General features: G+C 38.9%; 1 long non-coding RNA gene across 1 annotated transcript; it reads left to right on the top strand.

The window, feature by feature from the left end:
• Positions 1 to 211: 211 nt before the first annotated feature.
• LOC134929122 (uncharacterized) lies at positions 212 to 1,639 on the top strand. The gene is made up of 3 exons (XR_010178300.1): positions 212 to 281; positions 369 to 437; positions 1,049 to 1,639. It is a non-coding gene; the product is annotated as an uncharacterized LOC134929122 (long non-coding RNA).
• Positions 1,640 to 9,520: the final 7,881 nt, after the last annotated feature.

Here is a 9,520-nt window from a genome sequence, read left to right as displayed (position 1 = left end):
ATGCGACCATGCCAGGTAAGTGGTTAAATAGTTTTATGATGTTATCTAAAAATGCTTATTAATCACTTATTAGGTTAAAGTACTGGTCCTGATATCATCTGATCCAAATAAACAGTTGATTTTCACTAAGGAACAGCTTAAAATCAGTAAGTGGCTATATTTTGTTTACCTATTGTACAAGCACATAAATGTAGTGCTATTTTTAATTTAGAACCCTGATGGTCGCAAGCCGATTCTGTAAAGTTACGTACGAAACTACACTATAAGGTGTTCTTTATTGAGTAAGTACCCTTTTTTCTTACTATATTTATTAAAGTAAAGATCCACTAATGAAAGGTTAATTATAAATACATTTATTTGTAATTTAGAATTTCCAGTAAACATGCAAGAACCCAAACATTGGTGACCTTAGATTGATCCTATAACCACATGTATCAGTAAGTGCTTGCCTATTTACATATATATACTCAAATAGTGCAAATTAAAAAACTAATTAGAGTTTTTAAACCTATAAAATTGGTGGATGTAACCAGACCCTGTACAGAAAAATAGAAAGGATTATTACAATACCTTGATAACAGACCTACTACTATTTATGAATGAGTGGCTTTGTATACAATAAAGAAGTAATTTGAAAACCACCATTATTAGAATTTATAGGAAATGCTTAATTTACTATCTAGATACATGAAACTTGATGACCTCACAGAACCCCTATAATTTAACAATCTTAGTCTAGGACTATAGAATCCTCTTAAAACATGATACAGTAAGTATCAAACTATTCATTATTGTCTATATTTCTAGTACTGAGATCTAGAGACTTTCAGTTAATGACCATGAAAGAACTATAAATGTAATGGTGTATTTTAAAATCTGACCAATTAGAAATAATTGGAATTAATGTTGCTTTATTGTGAATTATCATACCACTTCCATACTTTGAATAATGATAAATTGTGAAAAGTTATCCTGTTCCATGTATTGAGACATCCTTTTTTTCTTTTTGTTCCTTTTTTTTCTTCTTGTTCTTTTTGTAACATCTAAGACATGCCTGAAGAAGTCGCCACAGACAAAACGCGTTGGTGAAAACTCTTTTGTTGTTGTTTAAGAGAAACTGTCTGGCAATTGGCCAAATTGGTTATTCACTGACACCTAAGACTGTTGTTAAGGAAAAATAATATATGAAATATATGTGGATTGTTTTAATGTATTTTAAATAGTTTTATTGAGATTAAATTGTCTAAATGGTCACATATGTATAGAAATGTATTGAGTGTACTCTAAACAAGTTTTTTAGGAATTATTATAATACTCATCCCATATTTAAGTTAGTCATCATAATTTAAAACCGAGTAGTGAGACTTCAGTTCCACAAGACAGTAATAGAGTGCTCCCCAGAAATAACTATCTACCTATTCAAATTCTATGCCCAAACTGACAAGAAGGACATTTTTTTTATTAGGTAGGAGCCAAGATATAAATATTATTAGACAATTAGAAGTTATTATCATTTAGAAGAATCTTCATTAAAATTATTGTATACTCTAGCGCATAGAGGTAACGTTAAATTACTAAATAAATTCATCTTATACTTTTTATCTAATAGTCCAGTCATAATGTTATAGAAATTGAGAAACCTAAGGTCGCTTTTATACCCTAGCCTTTGTTATTTATACATATATATATATATATATATAACAATAGGAGAATCGGCGCCAGGGGGTCGTATCAACACCCAATTTTTTAACCCTTGAATGGTTAACGATGTTTAAAACAAAGTTATAACATGTTCCAACATATAAAATTTATTAAAATACATAATAACTTCAAAATCAATATTGATAGAGGAGATGTGTTATTCCACACTTTAAGCCGTATGACTCTTAGCGTTGAATAAAATTGTAGGTGCTTGACGACAGTCTCCTCCTTCTCCTTATAGTTGGTTCGGAGATAACATCACAATACAGATAACGGGGTTATCTGTATTGTGATGTTATCTCCGAACCAACTATAAGGAGGGTTATCTGTATTGTGATGTTATCTCCGAACCAACTATAAGGAGAAGGAGGAGACTGTTGTCAATCACCTACAATTGTATTCAACGCTAAGAGTCATATGGCTTAAAGTGTGGAATAACACATCTCCTCTGTATCAATATTGATTTTGAAGTTATGTCTTTTAATAAATTTTATATGTTGGAACATGTTATTACTTTGTTTTAAACATCGTTAACCATTCAAGGGTTGAAAAATTGGGTGTTGATACGACCCCCTGGCGCCGATTCTCCTATTGTTGAATATTTCTATTTCTAGTTCCGTCTAACAGGGGACTTAGTTGAATCAGGCTGCCTTCATTAAATTTCCCCTGGTTTTATTTAAGGTGACAGTCCTTACTAAGTATACCAGTTAGCGCAGAGGGAGAGTATTTGTTTGATATAGATAGATAGATAGATAGATAGATAGATAGAAACAATTAAGACCCTTTAATGCGCTATAACCAAAAGAGCTCAAACCAACTGAGAAATACCTCCTGTCAGAAAAGGTACTAGATATAGAATAGAAAAGGAAAGAGAGTTCTCATGGGAGCTAAACCACCTCAAGTATCACAACATTCAGATAAACAAATTGTTTATTCATAAAATTAACAATGAATCTTATAACATTGTTGTAAACGTCTTTGACGTAAATGAATAAAAATTATTTCTTAAGATCATATACATCAAATGAACATAGATATATTGTTTAACAATGTTTTGATGAATTATATTCTGATGATATCTACTATTGCATGAGATATTTATTCTTCAACCAAAGAGTTCAGATGCATGATCTAATCCGCATACTTAAAGAAACCCAAGTATCTGAACTCTCTGTTTTGGGCACATTACCATTAATAACGACACTTCCTGTTGGAGTCCCGCTATCTAAACAACAAGAAAGCGACTACATCTCCCAGAAAGCTTCAATTTCCGCCGGTAGTTCTCAGAGAGACTTTTGGTGAATAAAACTACATTTCACAGAAAACCGTTACTTCCGGTCACAGCGATCCGAGAATTAAGGACTTTCTTATTCCTGCCAGTAGCTCTGAGTCTGTTTAAAAAACTCAGCGCCATCTGAATTCAGTCATATTTGTATTTCACTTTGTATAATTATCTTTTTAATTCTATATTGGATACCCCCGGCCGTAATACCAAAACCGGAAGTACCTCCATTTTTAAAGATACCTATTGCTATTTAAAGCCTAGTAATAAGCTTTACGCCTCATGCCTTGAAAAGGGGTCCCTGTTAGACCCGAAACGCATTGGCCCTAAGAGAGGTGTTTGGACAGGTGGTAGGCAGCCTTGAGAGAGGTATGTCACATGCTTATTCAGTCGGCTTTTCATATCAGATACCGGATCTTTGCTGTTCATTTGACTGGTTTCATATTCTCCCAATATTGCTGCTCATTCTGCCTGCCTACCACTAGCAATTATATTTTATTCATTGTATTAATAAAATACCCTTTTACTATTCTGGATTCAAGTGGTCGTTAAAAGAACCCATGATAGAAGGTGCACTATGTCCCAAATAGTGAGTAATGGTACGCGACATTCTGGAGTCCTTGAAAGATACCTTTTATGTGTGTCATCCAGACATCTCACCTTGTAAGTGAGGTGTGTGCATATTGTGAATATCACATTACGTAATATGTTTTAAGTATTCAAATAATATCTCTACGTGTGTAATTCAGACACCACACTCTGCAAATGAGAGGTGTGTTTATTCAAAATACTATACCATACATTTTGTTTTGTATGATTCTTTTGTAAACAAAGCCCACTTAAACAAATTAAGAGGCAAAAAGAATCTGATATTCGGAACACCACCTGGTCTCATATACCATTTAATTCCATTTAATACCATTTGATTTTTTTCATATAATCTGTCGAACTGAGTTTTTCGTCCATCTCAAGAAATAAACATCAAGAATAATACATCGTAAAAGGGAATATCAAGAGATAAGTATTTTCCATATTTCCTCATTTATAATCACGGCAGTGCCCCCAGGTTCACATCAAACCATTTTTTGTTACAATTATTCTCTTGGGACCCATTTAGGGATGAGTCCTTTGTGAACCCAGACGCAGCAGCCATCTATTAACTTGAGCGCCAATTAGATCACACTATCCAACTATTAGTGAAACTGATGGCATATGTGGAGGTGACTAATACCACTTTCAGATCGCAATGCCAGGTCCCACCCAGGAATTGGAAATGGGACCCATCATTAGACCCTACACTCCGCAATCCCGACCCAGCATCTGGGGGCAGGGATGGAGCCGGCATCGGGGGCGGGTGCAGAAACGGTGCTGGGGATGAGATCATCTCCGCGCTGCCTCTCTCTATGCAGTGAACGGGTACCAGGTCACATCGACATGGGTAACCCATTCACAGTGTGCCTGACCTGGTAATTACCTGGTTCTTATAACCTGGGTTGAATTACTAGGTTAGACGACCCGGGAATTCGTCCATGGCCCCTTTCACACCGCACAGCGATCCGTGTCGACCTGGCAACATACCAGGTCGAATCCGGGTTATTTGTGCGGTGTGAAAGAGGTATTATTGGATTCACCTGTGTTGAACAAAAGGATTAACCAATGGAAATACAAAATTAATTTATTCAGCAGGTATAAGAGGTCCATATGGGCCAGGTATAATTCACTCTTTGAAAAAGTTCCCACATATAGGAGCAAAACTGGTTAGAGAATTTCTGCTTATGTTACTTTGCTTACTATTGCTGAAAGCTTTGCCAAAGGTGCCATTGCTAAGGAGGTATTCAACTATCCACTGCTGACTACTGAGAGGTCCCAGCCCGTCTGCAGGAGAAAACTAGTACTTATCATCGACGTGTTTGTAGCTGCAGCCACACACCGGCACTGGGACTCATGCTGAATCATAATTGGGACATACCCAGCCACTGGCGTGGCGTGCCTGGGGATCAAATGAGGAGGTTGCTGCTACCTACAACTACATAGTGGTGAGATACTGAGCACAGTCTCGGATTATGTGCATGATCTAACAACCTGACTTCACTGCTGATTTCCCAGCACAGGAATATAGAGACAAAGCCTCCTTATACTTATCCAAATATATATTCATGTTGCAGTAGCACCACTATGTATATCTGTTGCAGGAACTTTTTTCAGTTATCATCTATAATGGGCCCATTATAAATACCTGTGATCCACAGAACAGGTTATATATTATTGAAAAAGGACACTCCACATTTGCCATCATAATTGTGCAAAGTATTGTCGAAGTCGGAAAATATTACAGTACACACATCACGTACAAACTCCACACAGATGGCCTCCGTGCGCGTACTTGTTCTGCCGTGCGTGCACATATTCGCAAGTTGCGTATGACCGCTCATGTGCGTGGTAGTGCGTGGTATGAGTAATTACGGTAGCATTTGTACTCACATGGAAAAGCCACAAAGACATATCACATAGTTAATCCACATAGTGCACAATGTACACATAGCCCACATGCACCACACCAGCAATTTATACTTGTTTAAAAAGGTACAACAACAAAGGGATTCACCTTTACAGGATATGAGGGGACAGCGTTAGGTTATAAGGTGGTGTTTGGTATCCAACTGTAGGGTATTTTAAGGGCAACATTCTGGTAGCAGTTTGCAGAAGATAGCATGCTCCTGCGCATAGTTATGCGCAGGAATAGGATATTAATATTATACTGTGTTTACTGTACTTTGATATTCAGCGGGAACCCAGTGGAGACCAACTGCAAGTACACCTGGAACAGACATCACCCACCTATTCAAATCAACCTATGACCCCTCCTGTACTGTAAATGACCAGCCCTTTGACCTATAGATGAAGAGGTTACAGTTTCCATTGTATTATGTTTTTACCAACTGTATAAAAGCCAAAGCTGCTTAGCCGGTCACTCTCTCTCTCTGAAGGTCATCTTGCCTGGTTGATCTGAGCACCGGACCGAGTGACACTGGTGAAACCAAACGTATGTACCATTGTATTGTAGCCTATTTTCTCTTATTGTTAGTATATATTTGTTGTAACCCCCTTTTATCAATTATATGTTGGCGGGTCGGATCCCAACTTCTTAAATACAATTGGTGTCTTGTCTCTTTCACTGCTAAGGTTATAAGTGTATTTCAACCACACGTGAAGCTGCATTGTGTCGGTGTGTGTGTATGCACTGCGTGTACTTTGTATGTCCATCGCGGCGTGTGTACGCAAAGTGCGTACACGGTACGGGGCTTTGTACGCTAACTGAGTAAAAAGTACGTAGGTTAAGGATTGAATACAGCGGCTGCAGCGGCTCGATTTTAAAGTGTATTGAGTGTATTTTAAAGTATTGCTTTTAGTCCTGTAAGTAAATCAGCATTTACAATTGGGGGACCGATCCGGTTTTTCACACGCTCATAAGCTAGCAGATCATAGCAGACTTTAATCTATCAGCAAAGGGTGGAAATACATATTTAAGTTAAACCTTTTCCTGTTGCTTGGATGTTTTAAAACTCTATTTTGTGCTGTTAGATTGCGTCTGCTCTGTCTGGTCTGCAGAGGTGCTGAAAGAACCCGGAGGTAAACAGGAAAAAAGCCATTTAAAAATCTGTGTAATTTTGTTTGGCGCCAAAAGCGTAACAAAGCGTACCAATATTTTGCACACTCCCCCCACATAGTGTTACCATAGGTTATTAGTCATTTTAGACCTGTGTGAAATCGGATACATTTGTTTGCTATATAGATAAATTTTAAATAAGTGTATTAAGGGAGTAATTATAAAGACACAAAACGCAGTTCTGGCCTGGTTGCAAAGGTTTATACAGAACAAGTGTGGGTTGTGTTTGTGAGCGATTATAGTTTGTATTGCTCACATTTATAGAGATTGTGTGGTTTTATTGCGGACGCAAGTTTATACACGTGGTCCGGACAAAGTACAGGGTCGCACACGCGGCGTAAAAGGCACGCGGGTGTACGCAAGGTTGCATAGGAGTACGGACGCTAAATACAAATCACACGATAGTTGTTCAATTAAAGGCGGGATAGTATACATTTAATACAATAGCACATACCTATCCGATTTCAAAAACAGGTTACTTTAAATATTTAGTTTAAAACTGTAAGTACCTCTGGGATAAACCAACCTAGGGGAGTGGAAATTTTCTGTACAGAAAAGAAAAACAAGGTGTATTTGAATGAGTGAAAACGGAGTGAGTGGAGTTGAACCTCGTAAATTCGGGTACCATGGTACACCAAGTAAGTGGATGCTTGGTGGCGTGAGGCGGCTGACTTACGTTAATACAGATAGAGATAATATGCAAATCGTGAGGAGATTTGCAGAGGAGCGTGATATAGAATTGTGCATTGTGCAGAAATACAGAAATTGTGAATTGAAGTTTAAAGGTTTTGTATTACGCTCCAGCTGAGGAGCGCAGCTTATATATTCGACTCCAGTGATCGTAGGGCGGATAGGTAACAAGTACCTATATGCTGTGCAATTGGACCGCATGTTTGTGGGTGCGATACGTAGCGCAACTTGATACCCCTTTGCGAGCTTTGCGTAAAATCGCGGTATCATTAGCGCTGTGTAGAGCACATGCAAGCGTGATTTGTGTACGTCTAAAAGGGAAGTTTTCACTGGTCTCTCTCAGGAAAATCTTCAACGGTAGATATTCACTGGAAAAGGTAAGTTACTCCTAAAACTTCCAGTGAATAGAAGCCAGTTAGGGCCTCACTGGGTACGCGGTGGTCACTATTGGAGTGAGTCGTGGTACATCACTGGAGAAGGAGCGAGTGAAAGCGTTAGGTGTCTTTCACCGTCTATTGTGTTGTGCATTTGGGGATTGCATTTACAGGCAAAAAGCCCACGATGGGATCCAATTGCACAAGCAGTGGACTTTTGGTAGCTAGGGTTCAGGCTGAAGAATTGCGGCCCAGGGGGTCAGCAAGATTTATTATGTGTGAGAAATATGGTTCACACACGGAGGCTTTTTGCAATGAATGGGTACGTATGACTGCTAAAGATAGTGCATCATTTCCTGGGGTGGGTAGCTTTGAATCAGAGGTACTGCAGAACATAAGGATTAAAATATGTCTGATTAAATCTAGAAAACAAAGGGTCAGACATACCAATTGTTTAAACCTATGGCAGCAAGAGGGGGAGGTGCAGAAAGAACTAGCTCGCACAGCAGGTTCCAAACCTAGTGGGAAAGCGATTGTAAGCGCACCACAACCACCATATGTTGATGGGGAGAAATTGACTACAAGCAATGGTACATTGGTAAAGGATAGGAAAGTGATTGATCAATGTGTTAACCCTAACCCTTGCCAGTTGTATCCCATCTTAAATATTCCCCAGGATTGTGAACAGGAAGATGAGCCCAGCATGATATTGGCACTCTCTCTAGCAGCCACCATAAGGGACACCCAAGTGGGCACGGCCCAACCACCAAGAGTAGTAGCAATACCCCCCAGCGGAGGGGTGAGTGAGGTTGTGCCCACTGGTAAGTACGGTAACATACACTATGCAGAGTCGATAGCTCCCCGCATTATAGAATCAAACAAAAATGATATAGTTGAACTAAATCCTGTCAGAGTGATTGCAGTTCCCAATGGGAGAACTGATAGTCAGGGAGTAACTCCCATCAGGAACATTGCCATGCATTGTCCTTGGTCCCGAGCAGAGTAAGGTCAATTATGTCAGAATTCCCCGATCCCAGAAAAGATCTAGTCAGATGCCAGAAATTCGTTAAAGAGTTAGGTAACGCCCATGAACCCACAAATAAAGATTGACAAACAGTGGTATGGGTGTGCTTACCCTCAAATATTGACATCACGAAATTGATAACAGATTGTAAGTTAGATGCAGAGGTACCTCTCACTGATGAGTACAATCAGGAGAATGTTAAGCAAATCAATCTGCAATTAGAAGTATATTTCCCTACTGTTGTTAAATGGAATAAAATCTTCTCCATATGACAAAATTAAGTTGAAATGGCATCTGAATATTTCCATCGAGCAAATAGCTAGATACACTGGGATCGAGGATATTAAGGATAATGCACACCACAGGGAGGTAGCTGTTTCTGTGTTGATGGACAGTTTAAAGGAATCACTAAGGACAAGGGTGCAAACCTCTCTACCTAACTGGAGAGGTATCTCAGTGGCTGCGTTGAGAGAGTCCGCTATCGAGCACGATTGGAACATCAGTAAGCACAGGGAGTTGCAAGGGGATAGGCTGATGACGGTAAATATACAGGCTCTTACAGCAAAACCACATCAGCCAAGACCCCAGACCCCTGATGGTAAGTCACGGTCAATAGTATGTTTCAATTGTAAGACGGAAGGACATTTTGCAAGGGATTGTAGGAGTAAAGGGATACATAACGTATACAGACCCCCTGAATACGAGCCACACTACAATTCACATAATTGGGATCAGGGACCATATAGAAGAGATTATGAGCCACATAGAGGGGAAACAAGGAG

Source organism: Pseudophryne corroboree, chromosome 5, assembly GCF_028390025.1.
Source record: "Pseudophryne corroboree isolate aPseCor3 chromosome 5, aPseCor3.hap2, whole genome shotgun sequence".
Taxonomy (NCBI): domain Eukaryota; kingdom Metazoa; phylum Chordata; class Amphibia; order Anura; family Myobatrachidae; genus Pseudophryne; species Pseudophryne corroboree.
The sequence above is the reverse complement of the archived record's forward strand: the minus strand, read 5'-3'. Positions and strand labels throughout refer to the sequence as shown.